Source organism: Fukomys damarensis, unplaced genomic scaffold (genome assembly GCF_012274545.1).
Source record: "Fukomys damarensis isolate Sample0158 unplaced genomic scaffold, DMR_v1.0_HiC HiC_scaffold_5, whole genome shotgun sequence".
NCBI classification, from domain to species: domain Eukaryota; kingdom Metazoa; phylum Chordata; class Mammalia; order Rodentia; family Bathyergidae; genus Fukomys; species Fukomys damarensis.
This window is the reverse complement of record NW_022900917.1, coordinates 49,210,083-49,229,833: the sequence shown is the minus strand read 5'-3', so window position 1 is coordinate 49,229,833 and position 19,751 is coordinate 49,210,083. Positions and strand designations below refer to the sequence as shown.

General features: G+C 36.6%; 1 protein-coding gene and 1 long non-coding RNA gene across 2 annotated transcripts in view; one reads left to right on the top strand and one right to left on the bottom strand.

Annotated features, from left to right (window-relative positions):
* Positions 1-19,751, bottom strand: part of LOC104873704 — a 47,113-nt gene that overhangs the window by 18,770 nt on the left and 8,592 nt on the right. The gene's annotated exons all lie outside the window — the stretch shown is intronic.
* Clvs1 (clavesin 1) overlaps positions 8,525-19,751 on the top strand; it is a 213,622-nt gene continuing 202,395 nt past the window's right edge. The window contains exon 1 of the mRNA XM_010640529.2: positions 8,525-8,706. The gene's annotated coding sequence lies outside the window, so the exon portion shown is untranslated. The remainder of the gene's footprint in view (positions 8,707-19,751) is intronic.

The following is a 19,751-nucleotide window of genomic DNA, read 5'->3' as shown; positions in this document are numbered from 1 at the left end:
TTTTTTTTTTTTTTTTGTGTATTTTTTTTTTTTTTTTTTTTTTTTTTTTTTTTTTTTTTTCCTGTACCAGGGATTGAACTCGGGTCCTTGTGCTTGCAAGGCAGGCCACTGAACCGCTGAACTAAATCCCTGGCCCCATTATTTTCTTATTTCTTCCTTTTTTCAAAGCAGATATTCAAAATATCTCACCTCCTCTTTCCCTCCCTCCTCTTCCTCATTCTTCTTCTTTTCTTTATCTCCTCCTTTTCCTCCTCACTCTTCAGTATAAAAGTAGACATTGAAATCATTGAAAGAAACCTCCTTCCCCCAACCCCTCTCCCAGTTTAGGAGGGCTTGTCCATGGAACATATTGTTATAGATATTTCTTTCCTAATCCCATGCTCCTGAGGTCTCTGAGCTAGGTTGGTGCTGAGTACTAGAGTATTGATATCCCAAGCTTTCAGCGGAAGTCACAGTAATAGATTGGGCTTCCTCATAGACAGGACCTAATGCCCCTGTGTAGGATTGGGCTTGAAAGATCACATAAGGCTGAGAGAATCATTGGCAGCACTTGCTACAAGGCATGGGGGCTCTTTGTACTGATCTAGACTCTGCCATATGGAAAACACTTTAGGCTTCAAGAAATCTGAGGTGTGTTTCCTGGTCCATCTGTTTCCTTACAATCTAGCTCTGCCTCTATGACTTCATAGTAAGCTCCTACTCAGAACTAGCTTCTATTTTGCATCCAGCTCTAGCTTACCATTTGTCAGGAATTTAAAATGCTTCTTGGATCAGAGGTGCCTTGGTTTCCTTATCCTTCCTAAATCTCCATGCAAAAGCTCCCTTTAACATCACCTTGCTTTCCTACTCCCAAGACCCAGTTCCCTCTTTTCTAAATGTCTCCTAGAGTAATGACTTGCAAGTTACACATTTAGAAACTGAATTCTTTTTGTTACTGAAATAATGTGCAAAAATAATTCCATAGCTTTTGAATAATTATGTTAAAGTTTGCGGACAGATGAATTCATAGTGGCTGGAAACTATGCAGAGCTGATTTGTAACCCTGTTTCCCAAACTGTAACTCTCTCTAAACGTTCTATTGAAAGTTTCAGGAGATTGGCAAGACATAAAATTTACCTGGATCACAAGATAAATTTTAATCACTGATGAGTTGGATGCAATACATACATATGTGTGTGTGTGTGTGTGTGTGTGTGTGCGCAAAATTTTGCCCAATATCAGGGACTCAATGAAATTTTTGGTATGCTGAATATTAACTTTCAGAAATAATACAATAACTTTGATTCAAGTTTTAAATTAATTTAATTAGGAAAATGAGGCCTCGTCCTTTATGACAGTATTTCTCAAGGTCTAAAATTACCTGAACAAAAGAAAGAGGGAATTTAAAATATTTTTAGATAAGATTAAAAAGCAGCATACTTAGATATTTTCTGTACATATTACTGCTCATATTACTAACAGCATGGTGCAAAAGAATTAATTTTAAAATTGAATAGTAAATAATAATGAGTTAAGTACACATTTTCTGTAGTTTACTTTTTACATTAGATTCTCTTTTGGAATTCAAAATGATGCCTAATTTCACTGAATTTAATTTTAAAAATGATATACTTGTTACTAGGTATGGAGGAGTTATTTTACCATGAGTCATATTAAAATATTTATATTAAAATAAAAAAAAGAAATGGTAAGATCATAGACATATATTAACAAAGTATTTTTAAAAAGGAATTACATCTGAATTTTTGGGGGCTTTTTCTTTATTAGTGGTAAGAAAGCCCCTTATTGTAAATATAACAGCTCAGAACAAAAACAGAAAACAAAGAAGAAAAAAAGAGTACTGGGGGTATTCTGTCATCTACCTTAAAATACTTTAGTCTTCATAGGTGGTTACCAATTTATTAATGTGCACGTGTTCACCTTTATAGTCTTTTCCTCTTAAGTGGTATTAAACTCCACTTGAGAATGCATGTGTTTTTCATTGTTGGGAACAATGATAAAGGCTCCCAATTCCTTACCAAGAAATTTAGATTTGCAACATTTATTCTACATAGTTTCTTCCTCTTAAGTGGAATCAACAGCATCATTACAAAAATTTCCAGAGCTGTGTGGTGGCACGTGCATTAATCCAAACACTCTTAAAAGTTAAGGTAGGGGGATTGCATATTTGAGTCCAGCCTGGGAAACTTAGCATTTGGTGAGAATCTCTCTCAAATTTAAAAAGGAACTGGGGATGCAGCTTCAGCATTAAGGTCTGGGATTTAATCCCCAGTACCAAAAAAAAATCTTCCAGAAAATTCTAGAGAAATATCTTGTTTTAGTTCTAAATATGTTGGGAGGTAACATTGATTGGTGTACTGAAGCAGAACGAGAGGATGAATACGGGTAGGCCTCATGTGCATTACCCAAAAGGTATGGAAGACATTTCATGGTGTTATGGACAATTACTTGTGTCTCCCAAAATTCAGATGTAATGCTCTAATACCCAATGTGACTAGAGTAGTGGGAGAAACTAAGAAAGAACCTGATTATAAGGCCGTACAGCTGACATAGAGATGTGGTGCTCTTTTGTTCTCTAAAAGTTCTGATATCCTAATTATTCTGAAATTCATATAGTATAGAATAATGTTTCAGAGCACTGACCCTGGAAACAGAAAGATGTGAGTTACGATCTCAGTTGTCCTCGTAATGCAGACCCATTAGTTAAACTCCCTATGAGTATAATTTCCCCAGTAAAATGTGACAATAAAAGTACCCAGTACTGCAAAAACCTCACTCATGGAACTGTTAAAAGATTCAATGACATCATTCTTATAAATTGATTACTATATTTTTTATACATCATCATCATCATCATCATCATCATCAATCATCATAAACCACATACCCTTATAAAAGCTCTCAATTGATGAAGTAAATGAAGTATGGATCTGTTTCTTGCACACTTGAATGAGACTAACCATAATTATCATGACAGAAAAAAACATCACTCCTCTCAAATATATACACTTTGGAGAGGTTTGGTGAGAATTAAGGAATATAGATTCTATTACTCGGTTGCTTTCTTGTAGAGAGGTTAGTATTAAAGTAATCTTCGTAAATGGTGAGATGGCTTCTAGGAAAATCCTGATGTGAGCAGTGCCCATTACAACGCACTGCTCTTCATTTTCTTCTTCCAAGTTTAGGGTGTTTAGTAGGAGGACCTGTTTTCTTCTCTGTAGAATCAGGTCCCATGGAGAAATTATCATCTGAGTAATAAGATTTGAAGTATTTCAGAGAAGTCAGCAAAATGAAGCAAAACTATTTTATTATCAGTGATAAAAACCCAATTAAAATGAGCTTGACATGCTGCTTCCTGTGTTTCAGATTACTAAAGGAAAAGCTGTAGGATCCAAGACCTTGGAACAAGAAATCAAATTTCTCCTAGATCTCCAAACTCACTCTGGCTTCATTTCTGTGTACTTTCTTCACTCACTGTGGTGCTCAGCAGCAGTGACCGACTGGAGTGTTGAGTGCCTCCCATAACATGGTCTGGAATATTAGATAAAAGAGGAAGAGGAGCTCCTCCCAAGGAGTGTGTGCTAGATGGAACACCTGTATTTATAGCAGTAGTTCATCAGAGATCCCACAGATAGTAGGCTTTGAGCCAGGGACCTCTATCTGACTTTTACACTCTTTCCTCAATCGTAATAGTATTGATTACTGACCATTCTGTTTTCAAGTTAGAGAAGTGGCAATTTTTTAAATTGAGTTTATTGGTAAATTTTAGGCATACAGTACAGTTACATTCATTATTGGGATCTTGTGCCTCTACATGACAGGTCTTTGTTCTCATTTTTCCCCTTGTCCCTGCCCTTCCTTCACCCCCTCTTCCCCTTCCCCTTTGCAAACACTTTATTTCCATCTTTTCATTTTCTCACATTTTTTTTCTTTTCCCTTATTACCTTTCCCCCACCCTTCCCACCTTCCCTACACCTTTAGCCCTTTTCTTTCCATTTCACAATGTCACTTATCTCATTAGGATCTTATGTATTATTAGAGAAGTGGTAATTTTGATAACAGTGGCTATGTTTCCTTGTTTACTATGGACATTCAGTAGAAGAATGTCCTTTTTGTTAAGAATTTCCAACCTTCTCATGTTGGATGCAGCACACTGATCCTCTGGAGTATCACTATATCATGATGAATTATTAGATCTTTGCTTTTAGCCTCCTAGAAAATGATCTTAGGTTTGTGTTTCCTTTTGAACTTCTACTGCACATCAAATATTCATACCTTTCCCAGATCCATGCAGTTTAGTAACACTAAAGGATTTATTGTGGTCCACATGTGATGAATAGAAATGGTGTTTGTCACTTGTAGGAGTGTGAGTTCAGTTGTATCCATTTTTTCTGCCATGATGACTTTCAAAATGAAGGGACTTTTCTGAGTATGACTTTTTTTGAGGAAAGACCTTCTATTTCTCCCTAGGAACTAGCATTGAGAATGAGAAATAAAAACTTATTGTATTAAGCCTTTGATATCTTTGGGGTTATTTATTGTTGAAACATAGTCTAGCATCTCCTGGAAGTGCTACATTAAAAACTATGTGTACTGATGACTTACTGGTTGGCAAAATTAGAAATTTAATATGCAAGGCAGGGATGTTAACAATCTGTGTTACCCAGTGGTGAAACATTTGGAGAAACTGTCACCTGCAATTACATAGGAGTAAGATTACACATCTAGTGGGTGAAAAAAAAGTGTTGTTAGTATGTCTTTGTTATTATTTGTTGCAGTTTTCAAGATAATAATGAAAGAAATGGACTTATTTTGTAAGTGCAAATAGGATAGAGAATTCTAGAAACCCAAGTTTGTCATGTTGGAAAGATCATTTTTGCTCTCAAAGAAACAGCTAAAATTACTACTACTATATTGTGATCTTTGTCCATATTTCTCAGCTCCTTTACACATAGGTAGGGTTATATTACTAGTTTTGGCCATGGCTGACTAGAAATAATGCCCCCCCCCCACTCTGTGGTACAGGGGAGCGAACTCAGGATCTTGCGCTTGCGAGACAGGTGGAGGAACCACTGAGCTAAATCCCTAGCCCCTTCCTCTTTTTTAAATCCTGAAGCATAGTAGCAGGCATCAGTTCTTCATGTATTATTATTTTTTGCTTTGACAAGACCTTACTTGGTCCTTGGGTGTCTCAGGATAACCAAACTCATCTTCTCCAAAATCTTCCCAGTGTGAACAAGAAAGAAGCAACTGGTTTGGGAAACTATTGGGGCTGAGGAGCTAATTTTCTCTTTCAGCATTACCTAGCCCATATGGACTAATACATACTCTCTGAAACTTCAAAATGGGCTTGCACTTTATGTAATAGAAACAGTAATGAGAGATCTTTTGACAGTATATTTGGGTACATATTATAAAACTACAGGAAAAGCCAAGTATGATTCAGTTAACTAGACTAGTCTTACTTTTGTAATTTTCCCACATTTCTTATACTTTTTTCCAAGTCCTTAAACACCCAAGCTATGCAGATGTTCAGAAATACTGTTCTTGCCATTGTAATAGCATAACATTTTTTTCAGGCATATTAAGATTTTTCTAGATATTAATCTATTTTTTTCTGGTCTCCCCACTTCATATGTGTAGATCCTTCACCCATCACTGGGCAACTAACAGAAATCGCTCTCCAGGTATCCAAACCTGGATCACAGCATAGTCAACAGGATCAATAGGGTCCTTGAAATTAGTGGAGAAATGAGTTGCCAACAAGGGCATGCCAGGTACAAGGTCAAGCAGTTTGGAAGATGCTTATATGCAGGCCATATTTGCCCTCTTGTCATTGGCAACTTATGCACAAAGAGATACATGGAGAATTCCTGGCAAACAAACACATAGGCAGATGCCTATGTGAGGAATTGAAACAGAAAGCGAGCAGAGTGTGCAGAATATCGGCACAACGTCAGCCAGGGTAAATGAAGGAACGAAACACATCACAGAAGCTTCTGGCTTGCAGGTACCAGGCAAAATCTTTGAGCAAAGTCATCCTGGGTCCTAAGAAATAGACCTAAAGATAAACTTAACACAACAAGTGCACATGTATAGTATTCAGTGAGGGACAGTTGTCCCTACATGGGAATTTTAAATAAAGTAGAAAGAAAAATATTATCATAAGTGATATATCAATTAATATAAAGACAAAGAATAAAACTTCATTGACATTCTGGGAAAAAGTAAATATTTTAATATATCCAGGATATCTGTTCTAATTATCTATGAAAGTGACTTGTTAAAAGTAGACTGTTTTGCACACTAATAAGTGAAGGTGAATTTTTAAATTATTTGAAAAATTTTCACAATATAAGATCACATTCTGGTAGCTAGTAGCTTCTGTGTTTCTTTCTATTGTTTCCTTTACAATTTCTATTGTTTCCTTTACAAGATCAGGCAGGAGGACTATGATATCATGTCTCAGCTTCATACTTGGAGAATGGTTAGCTTTCTTCTATTAAGATTTCTCAGTTTAAAATATGAATTTGTAAATTATTGCATATATTATGACTTTTTCTATCTCTCAGATTAGAAAATACAGAGATTTAGCTGAGTCATCACTGATGTCATTCAATAGTGATAATCAATGGTGAAGAATAACTGAAAGAATAAAATAAAAGTATTCAAATACACTTTAAAATCATATACTTCTGAACATCTAAGTCAGTTAGTAGTAGCATGTAGGGGAGGAGAGATGTAAAACAGAAATATCAACACTAAAACCTCAGAAGAAAGCTAAGTATATAACACATTTAAAAGGGGCCAAGATAAAAAATCATTAGTATTAAATTGGGACTGAGGGGGAGAAAATATTTTCCCTTAAAAATTCACATTTGGCGCAATTTTGCAAGTCATGTCCATGAATAGCTGTATCTCTAAAGATGCTACTTTAATTGTGCTTATAGGATCAAAATTCAGCATCAACCTCAGATCTTTCTGATGTCCTACATCATTTTTGTATGAAATTCATAGCTTGGTAAAATATTTTAAATATATTTGCATGTCTGTGTGCAGATGTTATCCATTCATTTATCTATTTGTTTTTCTATTTAGTAAATATTTGTTGAGCTCCTATGTTGTTATAGAATATGTGTAAGTGTTAGGAAACAGTAGAGAACAAAGCATATTCTTTGCCATTGGGGAGAGCAAGATAGTGACTAAATAACTATATGTAAAATGCTATGTTAATATTGGAAGCATTCTGATGAGTTTACAGCGAAAAAAAAAGAAACTGACCCATAACTCATCATACTATCCTATGACCTTATTAACTTAATAACTGGGGAGAGGGAGGTGCTGTATTTGGTATCTTTCTTTTTTTCACATGTTTTCCAGGCATTTTGGGCTTTAAATAGTCTTAAATATATTAGTAGTAGCTTCAAATATTATAGTGTATATAAAAGTTAATACTTTTATTTTGACAACTTTGTTTCTAAATGAAATTTATATATATATATATATACATATATATGAATCTTTATTTTCATATCTGAATACATCTCCAACATAAAGTGCTAGAAATGGAATTGTTGGGTCTAAATGCCATGCATATTTCATGATGTGAATGCTGTGAAATGCATTTTTATCTCAACTGTGTGAGATATTGTGCAGATTTGAAATGAGTCAAAACCATACCTCAGTATGGTTTTATTTTGATGTTCTTCTTCTTTTATTTCTTTGGTGCTATTTTAAACAACATTTACTGGTGAGGTTAATTCTTTAAGTGTGTTGATTGCATCTTCTCCTTTTGTGAATTCTTTATTATTTGCCCCTCCTCACTCTGTTTTTTCTACAAGGTCATTAGTCTTTTTTTGTTTTTGACTTATGAGAAATTTTATATATGAAGCACGTATTTGTTGTAATTTTCCTCCAAGTGGTAAATTGTATTTACACATTTTGACATCTGGGGGCCTTTTCTTGCTCTCAAACTTATTGATCTTGTGTGTGTGTGTGTGTGTGTGTGTGTGATTTCTTCCATCCCTTATGTTTAGTTTGCTCTCAAACTTATTGATCTTGTGTGTGTGTGTGTGTGTGTGTGTGTGATTTCTTCCATTCCTCTTATGTTTAGAAAACCTTTCATATCTTAGAATCAGTAAATGTTTACATATTTTTAATTTATTGAGATATTTTATCTATGTTTTATTTTGGTGAGACGAGGTTTTAAATTGAGCCTTGTCATATGTCATATAGTTCATTTTCTCGACACTCTTTGTTAATAAAATAACCCATCCTTTCTTATCTGTCCAATGTGCACACAAACACACATACACATACGCTGATCTATTTGAGAGTTTGCCTTAATTCGCTTAAAAGAATCTGTTTTTAACGTTGTGTGGAGAGTGATGGTTCCTGCACTTTTTGTCCCAGATGTTAACCGATTACAATAATTCTTGGTACCGTCTTGACGGAAAGAAGGAGAGCAACTGTGCGGAGGCATTTAGGACCCAGGGGAAAGCCAGGCTCGGTATAGAAGGACAGAGTCTCGGTGCACACGCCTCCTACCAAAATCACAGCCCCGTGGAGCCACCAGGGCTCATTCACAGCTTTCTAGAGAAATCTGAGCTCGAACCTGCCAGAATAGGAGATCTCACCCACCCCGTTCAGCCGCGAGGACACCTGCAGAAACACATTCCCAAAGCAAGCCTGGGCGGCTGTGTGAAGGTATTTGTTGCCTTTTTTCTTCTTTCTGTATTTGCAGAGCTTCCCCGCCTCCCCGCCCCCCGCACTTCTTACGATGCTATGGCTGCAGCGTTTCAGCACTTGGTGCGTGGACAGCTCCCATCTGCAATCCCTCTGCGCTCCTTCCTTTCCCGCACCCCACTTGCCACCGCCTCCGCGGTCCATCTTCCTCCCGGCGTCCGCTCAGCCTGTGCTCCCTTTGCACCATCAGCACCCCATCTCCACCATCAGCGTCATCATCTCCACCATCACCGGCGCGGTAACTAGTCAACACAACTGTGTCTCCTCACTTTGACAAAGCCCGAGGTCCGCAGGGTAGAGGACAAAAGCTCAAGTTTACAGGCATAGGAAGGAAAGTTCAGGTGCGTGACACCCCTGAAAACAAAGAGAGGCGCCTGCTTGAGAGAAAGGCAAAGTGAAAGCAGGAGGGAGAGACCCGGGGCACAGAGACAGATGGGGACTTGCCAGACACCAGCAGTTAGACAGCTGCCTTTCAGCAGATTAGGAACTGTTTAGTTCAGGAAATTAACACGGCCTGAGGCATAGTGTGATTCCAGAGAGACAAAAATGTAAGCTTAACTCATATTTCTGATTTTCCAAAGGAGAATCACCAGAAGCAGGGCGGGGGTGACTGATGACTCACATTCACCTACATGCTTTTCCCTTCCTAAACAATTACTGTAGAAACTCTGGAATTAAGTTTTTACTGAAATGCTTTGTAAAAGAGGAACCCAAAGATTACCTCTCTGGCCAGAATGAAAATTAAAATGGTGATAATGAAAAGCAAACAAATGGGGAGATCTCACTGGAAAATTCTGTTTGTTCAAAGGTCTCTTCCTACTTATTTCATTCCAATTTTCCAATCTTAAATATCTCTTGGAAGCAGAACAGATAGATCCCTTACCCAAATGGCCAAAGTAGTAATGATATTCAGAACAGATGGCCTGGCTTTGTTCATCACTAGTCAAGGACTGGCTCAGATTTGGAAGGCGAGATTTTTTCACGCTTTCTCAGTAATCAGGCGATAACACCATTTTCCGATAATAGTAAAGGGTAATAGAGTGCAAAAATTGAAAAGGCATTTTATGTAACTGGTTTGCCAGAATCTGCTTTTAGAGTGCTATCATTTTCTATCTTAGCTTAAGGGAAGTTAGGACATCTTTCATTTATCTGATTAATTTGGACTTGATGATCTAAACATAAGTCATGGCACCTATTTGATTTAGCCACAGTTATCTGTTTTATAAGAGCTAACAAACATCAGAAAATAAGTGAAAGACCTGGTCATAAAAATCTTTTGGTGAGTGTTCATTATATTAATTTTTCTGTATAGTAAAGTATTGTGGGTTTGTCTTACATAAAATCAGTACATTAATTAAATAATATGTATTTAAATGAAAATAGTGTCAGATCACATGCAATAAGAAAGTTTAAACAAGAATAGAGAAAAGCTTCATTTAAATCTTGCCCTTGCACATATTCTCCCTCTTTAAAAAGATGCAGTGAAACAAGTTTTGACCAAACTAACTTGCTCATTATTAGAGGCATTGCCACAAAGAAAGAGGATCAGAAACAGGTATTTTCTGGAGAAATTTTGTGGGAGAACCCTCACTTAATACTTTATGAATAAGGAAATCATGTCAAAAGTTTCCTTACTGCTACTAATTGTATAAACATAAGCATAATTCTACCTGCCTCTAAAATGTGCTCATTTTAAAACTCAAACCAAGACTACTCGGGAAAATATTTGATGAAATGGATTTTAAAGAAGAAAAAAGTTTGGTTATTCATATATCATCTTTAGACTAGTAATATACACAGCGCCAAAGAACTCTGAAGTCCCTGAGCAAGGAGATTATTAGAACTACCTTATCATTTGCAAAGAATGGTTCAGGTCAAGTGATTTTAGAAAGTGTACATATTACCAATTCTTACTATCCCACACCAGAAACTCAGGCTAAGAATCCAGTGCCTCCAATACTTCTCTCTTCCTGTGCTTAATACAATTTCCTGAGGCTGAGGAAATTTCAAAATAATGTTGTTTCAGTGAGATTTACAGGCATCTGTCTCAGAAGTAATGCATTTTCCTGATTAAAATGCTGAGCTTATTAATTTTTATAGATTGCTACTATCCTGGATTCTTCACTTATTTCTTAAGAGCCATTTTATTTTTCATATTTCCAATAACACAGCTTTCTGGTTTTTTTAAAATAGGAGAATAACAATAGTTACACTGAGTATCATTCTCTCCAAAGTAGTTACTCAGAGTACAAGTCATAAACCAAAAGGATTATTACAAAAAAGAAACAGATAACACAAATCTTTTATTCTCCCAACAAAGATAAACCAATAGTATAGTGAAGCCAATTAGCATATGGAATTTGTGATCTGGGGAAGTATGTATTTGAACATCTCCCTACTTCAAATTTATCTCTTCATTTGAAACACTATGACATTTGAGCTTGTGTGCTTGACTTATTTCACTTAATATTATATTCTCAAGTTGTATCCATTTAACTATGAATCTCTCGTTTCTCTTTTGTTATGGCAGTGTAGTAGTCCATTATATATATTTTCCTTATCACTCATCTGTTAATGACATACACACTATTTTCAAGATCTAGCTGTTAAAAAAGATGTTTGAGTCTTTTGGGATGCTACCAAGAAGGGGGATAACTGGATCAAATGGAATTTCTAGTTTTAGTTTTCTGACCTCCATAGTGGTTCTACTAGCTTACATTGTGATTGAGAATGCAGCAGAGTTTCTTTTTCCCCACATTCTCACCAAAATTTGTTATTATTAGATTTTTTTTGATGATAGCCATTGTTTCTAGGGTAAGATGGCATCTCAGTGCAGTTTTAATGTGCATTTCTCTGGTGGCCAGTGACAATAAGCATTTTTTCATCTATTTATTAACCATTTGTACTTCTTCTGAGAGGTCTCTCTAAATTTCAGCTGCTTTTGACTGGGCTTCTTATTGTGGGTATCTAAGTTTTTAATATAATCTTCATGTTAGTCACCTGTCATCTGGTGACATTTTTTCCCATTCTGTAGATTGTCTCTTCGCTCTGTTAGCTGTTTTTAACGTGGACTTAAAGGTAACCAGAAAATATTTTTCAGTCAAGTTTCATCATATACTTTGTACTTTTGTAGGCATGCTCATGGAAAGATGCAAATTTTCAGAATTGGTACAAAATAGATAGGCCCTTCATTTTCCAAACGATGAAATCTTGAACTCATAGACCACGTGGTATCTGATCACTTCTGCAGCCTTTACAAAAGAGACATACACACTATTATATCTGAGAAGTTTGTTCTTAATTCTACGGATCCCTCATTGCAGAGCCATCCTTAGTAAGGCTGATTTCAATCTTCTCTGGTGTTCTTGTTACAGAGGTACTTGGACAGAGGAAGTAACACACCAGAGTGTACATATTAAATATGGAGCATGACAAGTATTTAATCCAGAAAAATCTCATCATTGCCTAAAAAGGTCTTCTTGTACATCCTGCTCCCAAAAATTCATTGTCCATTTTATCCAGATAGCCCCAAGAGTTATATCTCTCTATAGAAAAAAAATGTGCCTAATTTCTAATCTAAGCACTTTCTTTTTTTTTCCAGTACCAGGGATCAAACTCAGGACCTTGTGCTTGTAAGGCAGGCCCAGCACCACTGAGCTAAATCCCCAGTCCTCTAAGCTTTTTCTTTAGCTTAAAGGAAGACTATTTTCTTTTGCTTTATTCTTCATGAATGTGGAAATCAACCAGTCAAAATTCTGCCGTACTAAAACAAAACAAAGCAATACAAAACAAAAACTTCTTTATTCAGATAAAAAGTTCATTGTTTTCCACTTCTGGTGCTTCCCACAACCTTTTATTCTATCTTCTCCGGTCAGGTTGCCCTCTGATCTTTCCCTTTATGTAGTGACTCTGTGATAGTAACGGCGAAAGCATCCTGTGCAGAGAATTTCTTGTGAGCTTGTCTTCTTGACTTCTGAGCCTGCAACATCTCACCATACGTATTTGAGATGTGTCCTGAACCCTTTCAGATAAATCTTCAATTCTCAGATATTGTACAGGGTACCTTTCCCCATCTCTGCTCCTTAAAATAGCATCACCTCAATTCGGTTTCTATTATTGCTCAGATGTCTTATGTAAAGTTCCATACTTCTATATGTGTTATGCACCTAGCCTATTCAGTGTTATTTTGTAGTTTTGGAGAAAGTAAGAGGACAATTGTGGAACCGGAAATAGCAGTTGAAAGGCTCAAAATCTCTATAGATAAGAAGAGTCGATGTGTGGTCAAAATCAAATAGAATAAATAAAACGTGACATTTTCCTCTCCACTCCCATTCATTTTCCCCTGCTATCCCTCCCTCTCTCTTTTCTTTCTTTTTTAAATTGAGTTTATTGGTACATTTTAGGTATACAGTACAGTTACATTCATTATCCGGACCTTGCATCTTTACATGACAGGGCTTGGTTCTCATTTTTTCCCCTTGTCCCTGCCCTCCCTTCACCCCCTCCTCCCTCCTCTCTCTTCTCTTACTTTTTTCTTTGGATACATATGGGGAACCAAACACAGGACCTTGGGCTTGTTTACAAGCCAGATGGTGAAACCTCTGAACTAAATTTCCAGCCCCTTTTCTTTCTTTCTTTTTGGCTGATATGAAAACTTGTAAGAATAACTAATGGGGTGAAACAATAAGCCATGTTGACTGCCATTGCTCTTCAGGGAACGAACACACTGGAGGTGTTTTACATTCTATTGGAAAATGTAGCACTGGTAGCAATGCCAGTGCAAGCTCTGATTCGGGGTAATTAATCTACCTTCCCAAGACCCTTAGGTCATTACTAATCCTCTAGACCAGCACTGTCAAACATTAATATGCACCTTGCTTGCTTGGGGATTTTGTTACTCATTCAGTAGTTCTAGGTAGGGACAATGTTCTATACTCTTAACAAGTTCCTAGGTACTGCTGGTGCTACTCACAAAGACAAACTTTTAGAGCATGTTTTAATTGCCACATAAGAATTGTGCATATTAATGGGATATAATTTGAACATAGGATAATCTGAAAATATCTTTGGGTTATTTTGAGATATATAATGAGTTACTATAAACTGTAATTACCTAGAATGTTATAGAACATTAGAATTTAACCCTGAACACACCCGATCTCATCTGATCTCAGAAGCTAAGAAGGGTCAGGCCTGATTCATACTTGAATGGGAGAACACTAGAATTTAGTCCTATCTAACTGTACTTTGATACCTGCCATCTAGCCTCTCATTGCCCCCCCGACTCCTCATCTCAGTCTCTAGGAACCATTGTTCTATTTTGTTTGATCAGCTTTTTTTAGCTTCCAGATGAATGAGAACATGTGGTGTGTTTTTTTCTATGCCTACCTTATTTCTCTTAGCATAATGCACAAACCATCCTTTGAAAAACAAGGACAATGAACAGTTTCCTTCTTTTTAACATTTCTGCCTTTCAGCCTGATTAGTAAATAATGATGCTACTCTAAACTGGAAGTACTCTAACTTCTGAGACAATGAACAGTTTCAAAACCATATGTCTAATTCAAGAGAAAGTTATACAAATAGCCCCTTTCTTCCTCCTCCCTCCGTCCCAGAACCCTGCTGTGGTTCACTTTTATCAGACAGTTGCCTTAATTCTGATACCTGCTGGTGCCATTGTCTGCTCAACCCAGAAGGGAGGTCCCAGCTACTCAGATGTGCTGGGGAAACACTTAATGGAAAATTGGATGAGTAGATTTGATGGCCATCTTTGAGAGCTTTTCCTTTCTTACATTCTTCCAGTTTCTTTTTACAAAAAGTAAGAGCCTGTTCTTAGAGGAATGGCCTTTTCCTGCAATGACAAAAGAGTCAAATCTTTTATTTCTTCTTCTTCTTCCACTAATACTCCCAAGAAATACAACTAATCTGTTTTTAGCATTGAGACATCAACTGCCAATGACTTCTTATGGGAAGACATAAGCATACACATAGCATAGGAAAGCATTCCTGTCTAATTTTCCACACCTCTATAATTTTGCCTATAGATTCTCTTTCTTTAAGATACATTGAGGTAGAAAGTAAATGTTACTCCAATTAAAATCTTTTATACCTAACACAGTAAGGAGGCAGAACAATCTTATGTTTTCCCTAAAATTGGCTCCCTCTATCCCCTTGCATTATTTGTTGCAAACAAACTAAAAAAGTAAATGACTCAGAGATGACTTCAGAACTCAGGACACAATCATCAGCCAAGCAAACCAACAGTACCTGAGGTCCTAGTCTATTTTAATTCTGATCTGGTATCTATTTTGGGTAAGAAGTCCTTAGTGTTTCTACATTGATGGAACCTATTCCAATTTACTTTTAACCTTTCTTAAGAGCAGGAACAAATGAAAGCAGATGACTATGTGCTATTTTAAAGGGAGCCAAGGGAGTCTACACAATGAATATTTATGTGGCAAGAGTGATCCCTGGGCTAGGACCAAGCTAAAGGTGATAGAATGTTGATTGTGAGCCAGGAGCTAAATTCTGATCATACTGCACTTTTACAGGATTAAAAGTCTCTTCTTTACCTTTCCAAGACTACTCTTCCTGTTCCTGGTACAGACTGTTCATATCAACAACTTGGCTAACATTTGATAGAAAGTCGATGTATTGGGGACCACTTTGTTACTTACAAAGCTTAAATTCCTTTGCTAGTTCTTATGCAGAAGTGCTTCAAGTCAAAATTGTTCATCTAAAAATTCATCAGTTGAGAAAAGACTTCTCTCTGGTCAGCACCAAAGAATCTGTAATTAACAATCTCTGCAATTTAAATGTAGCCTCACTGGCAGTAAAGGAACATATCGTCATTCAGGAAGGATTTCAAACAGAGTTGCACTTAAAAAAGATTTTTGTGCCATGTGATTTCTAATTTGGGTTTAGATGCATCAGTGGCATCTACTTTTATTTAAATTGGTATAAAATTCCTTTTGGCATTCCTAGGTGAAAATACATATTCAATTTAAAAATTGGAAGTGCAGTTTTAGGAAGGCAAAGAGCTATAAGTGCCAACCTAGTTCAAATATATTTAAAATTAATGAACACAAATTTCAATCTTGTTGAAGGATGAGGTAGTTGATTAGACTTTCATGTAGAGTTTTATCACTGAGATTAATTTTCAACCCTTTTCTTATAAGAGAAGTTCACAAAATGAATATAGACATAGATTCTCATTTTATGTTTGTATTAATTTAGATTTATCTGTATGTAAAGTTGTTCTTGGCATTACCAAAAATACCTGAGTCAAAAAACTTGAGGTGCTTTTCATTAGATATCTATGTTCTTATATTTACATAGGGTTTACACTTTATAGATATTATCTTTTTGATCATAAAACAATATCTCTTTCCTCCCCAATTTTGGGTAATTTTACAGTAGACCTTAAAGGATCTTCTTGGAACTGGCAGGTATCTTTAGGCAGGTACTCTTTAGGAGTACTGAATGGGTGTGTGTGAGGTCACTGGTACCCAGAGTGATGCCAAATAAGGCATCTTCTCAGAAAGGCAGGTCAGCCAAGAACAGAACAGAGCTCTTTAGTTTTGGGTACAAATCTTTGTTCTTCTACTTACACTTTAACTCTCAGATATCTTTCCTCTAGTAAATAACCACTTAGCTTTCTTCAAAGATTTTTTTGTAAATCAGATCATATAACATCAAAGCCCTTGATGCATAAGAAGTACTCAACAAATGTTTATTTTACAACTCTAATAGTTGCTCATTATGTGACTTTAAGCTACTAGCTTGGCTGTTACATGCCTCAATATCTTTAGTTAGCGGGAGACAACATTATTATGGTATTAACAAGAATATACAATTAATGCAAAATGGCTCTTCATTGTGCAGCCATTTTTACCTGAGTTATTTCACAAGCTTTCACCTTACCATTTCCCAGGGAATTATCTTTCTTCTACTTATTGGAGGATTATTACAACAAATAAAAATATAATCTCTATAAAATGCCTTGAAATAATCATATATGTACATACTTTTAGATCAGACATTACTACTACTATTCTGATTTTTCCTGATATTGAATGTGTGTTTCTAAAAGTGACAACATAATAAATGAGAAAATGGGTAATAAAATAACAAAATAGATTTCATTCGAACTGCTGCAATTTCTGAACTGTATTTTATACTTAAACTCACTGATTATTACAGGCTATGGTCTGTCTTTTCAGTGCATTTGCTTCAGATTGAATGTTACATGAGGAAATATATACATATTTTTTTTCTAATGGATACTTCACATGAAACTAGAATTTATGATGTCATCATTTTAAATATCATGACATGGAATTTCTTTTTTCTGTGTCATGGTCAACACTAAAATGCTCAGGGGAAAAAATTCTAAAATGCCACTACCTAAATTTCTAGATCATTATAAAAACTATGGATTAGTTCAGTATACCTTGGCCTCCTCAGAGGGAGAATCATTTGGGATCCTACCAGCAATGGGGAGAAATAGTTTCTGCATGGGCCTAAAGTGCCCCTTTTTGGTTATGAAGCACATTTCCCTGCTGAAGACATATTTAGCCCTCTGTTAGGCATGGCAAAGTATCAGTTCTTTAATACAATGGTAGGGTCTTTGGTCTACCTGTTTTGCCAAAGAGTAGAAATACATAAAAGAAGATAAAACTTAGTGAGAGCTGAAGAAGTATGGACAGCTAGGTTTTAAACAACTCCAGTCATCTTCCAATGGAAAAAAAAGAGCTGAAATGATAACTGGACATCAGTAAGGTGCAGCACTGGGCTACCTAAAAATATCTGTTTAACCATTGGGGTATTTGAGTTTATGTAAAGGTAAAGCTAGAAGTGACTTTGGGGAAAAAGAATGCAGTTCTAAAATGAAGGTGACCTGCTGAACACAGGTTTTAAGTAGTAAACATTTAAACCTTTCTGGTACACATAAGAGGCAGAACGACATATTGGTCAAGAACACAGTTCAAAGAAAGATTGCTTGAGCTTGAGTCCAGTTTCTGTCTCTCAGAAACTGTCATTTGAGCAAAACATTTAAATTCTATGTGTCTGTTTTACTCATTTATACAGTTGTGGAATAATACAGCTGTAATAAATAATAAATTATAGCTAATATTGGTAATAACATTGGTACAGAAAACTGCTCCTACTTCTTCACATAACAAGTCCAATGTACCTGTGTATAATTCAGAAAAGTTGATGAAAAGAACAAATTACAGTCAATTGAATATGATACATCCTGATGAACATTCTTAGTATAACTTTTTAAGTGCCTTCACTATCATCAGTTTAAGTTATTTAAATAGAACTCTATTAGACTTTTGGTATGAAGAACTTATCTTTAATGGAAACTATCTGTTTCATCCTAAGTATGAAACCCAGTGACCCTGGCTTGAGTATTTCTCCCAGAAGCTTCTACTGTGTGCTGAGCACCGAATAAAGATGTAGATTGTTGAAAAATTTATTTGAAATATCATAGATTGGAAGCATAACTATGAGTAGAAGCGGGCCATGAAGAATACAAGCTCAACTTTCCCCTTGAACTTATATTAGTTTACCTCAGAAACATGTTGAGTTCTCTGAACTGTAGGTAAGTAACTTGCTCTCAGCAGCTTTAAATCTTCTATGGGGAGCAATCTGTTGCTGTGCCTTGTGCCCTTAGCACTATGCTCCCTGGCTTGGAACTGCAAATGTTACCCTGCCACTTCAGGGTGAGGAGGATCTGAAGTATGACACGCCTAGGCTAAAGTCTCTGGGGAAAAATACCCCATGGACGAGGGAAGAAATTACAAGTAAGCTGCAATGCCTTCATTAAGGGAAAACAGACTGAGAGGTACCAGAGGAAAAAAAATCACTTATTCATTCATTCAAACCGCATTTGACTACTTTTTATTTATTTATGCTACATGTAATTACCAAGCCCCTGCCTCATGGATGTGATGTTCTTGGCACTGGAACTGTGCTGGTGAACACTGTGGACCTGCTTTGCTCCTGGAGTTGAGTCTGTTTATAATGCACATTATATATAATAGGTACACAGGAGAAAGAGAGCCAGCTCTTTTCATAAGGTACACTGAATGAAGAGACAGAAGGGAAGATGGCAACAAAACTTGACCTGCTTGGGGTGTAGCAATACTGTGATCTCTGAAAGTAAGAGAGGGTTTCCTGGGGAAAATATCTTTCAAATCATTGGTCATTCAAGTAGAAGGCAGCTTTTACCAAGGCACATGGAGGAGAGAAGAAACTGTCAATGGCTCTGCATGGCTGCATATCCAAATGGTGATTCTAGAGTGACAGAATCTAGGTAGAGAGAAGATAATGACGGTGATCTTGGGACGCATGTTACAGAGTTTTATACTTTATTCTAGGACACTCACAAGGTAATAATGGAGGTTGAGTAAGGAGTATCATCAGCAAATTTCAGTTGTTAATACAAAGAATAAATTGGAATCCAGGGAATCAGTTGGCAGCCAGGGCCCCAGGAGGGAGGCAGTTTCAGGACTACACAGATGTAGTCTCAACAAAAACAGTGATCATGTGGCTGGAAGCAAGTGGATGGATTTGAGAAATGTTAAGGAAGTGATTGTTGGTAGTGGGTGGCGAAGGAGGGGGTGGAATAATAGTTGACTCCTGGGTTCCCAGTGTGGGAAACTGCAAGGAAGATGACATCATTCATGAGAGATGGAGATGGAGGAACAAATTCAGGATGAGGAGCTATGATTAGTTCAGTTTTGCTGTGTTCGTGGGACACTTATTCAGTAGACAATTGAATGTGGAGCCTGGAGATCTAGGCTGAAGTTATTAGCATATAGGTGGCCAAACTGTGGGAGTGGAATCCTGGAAAGCACTGGCATTGAAGTGGTCAGCACAGAAAGAGAGGAATGAGTAGGCACAGAAAGAAATCAGGGTATATGGAGTCACAGAATGAATAGAAGAAAGGAAGAGAATGGTCCAAGGAGAATGACTTAGTTAATGTCAAGTATTGA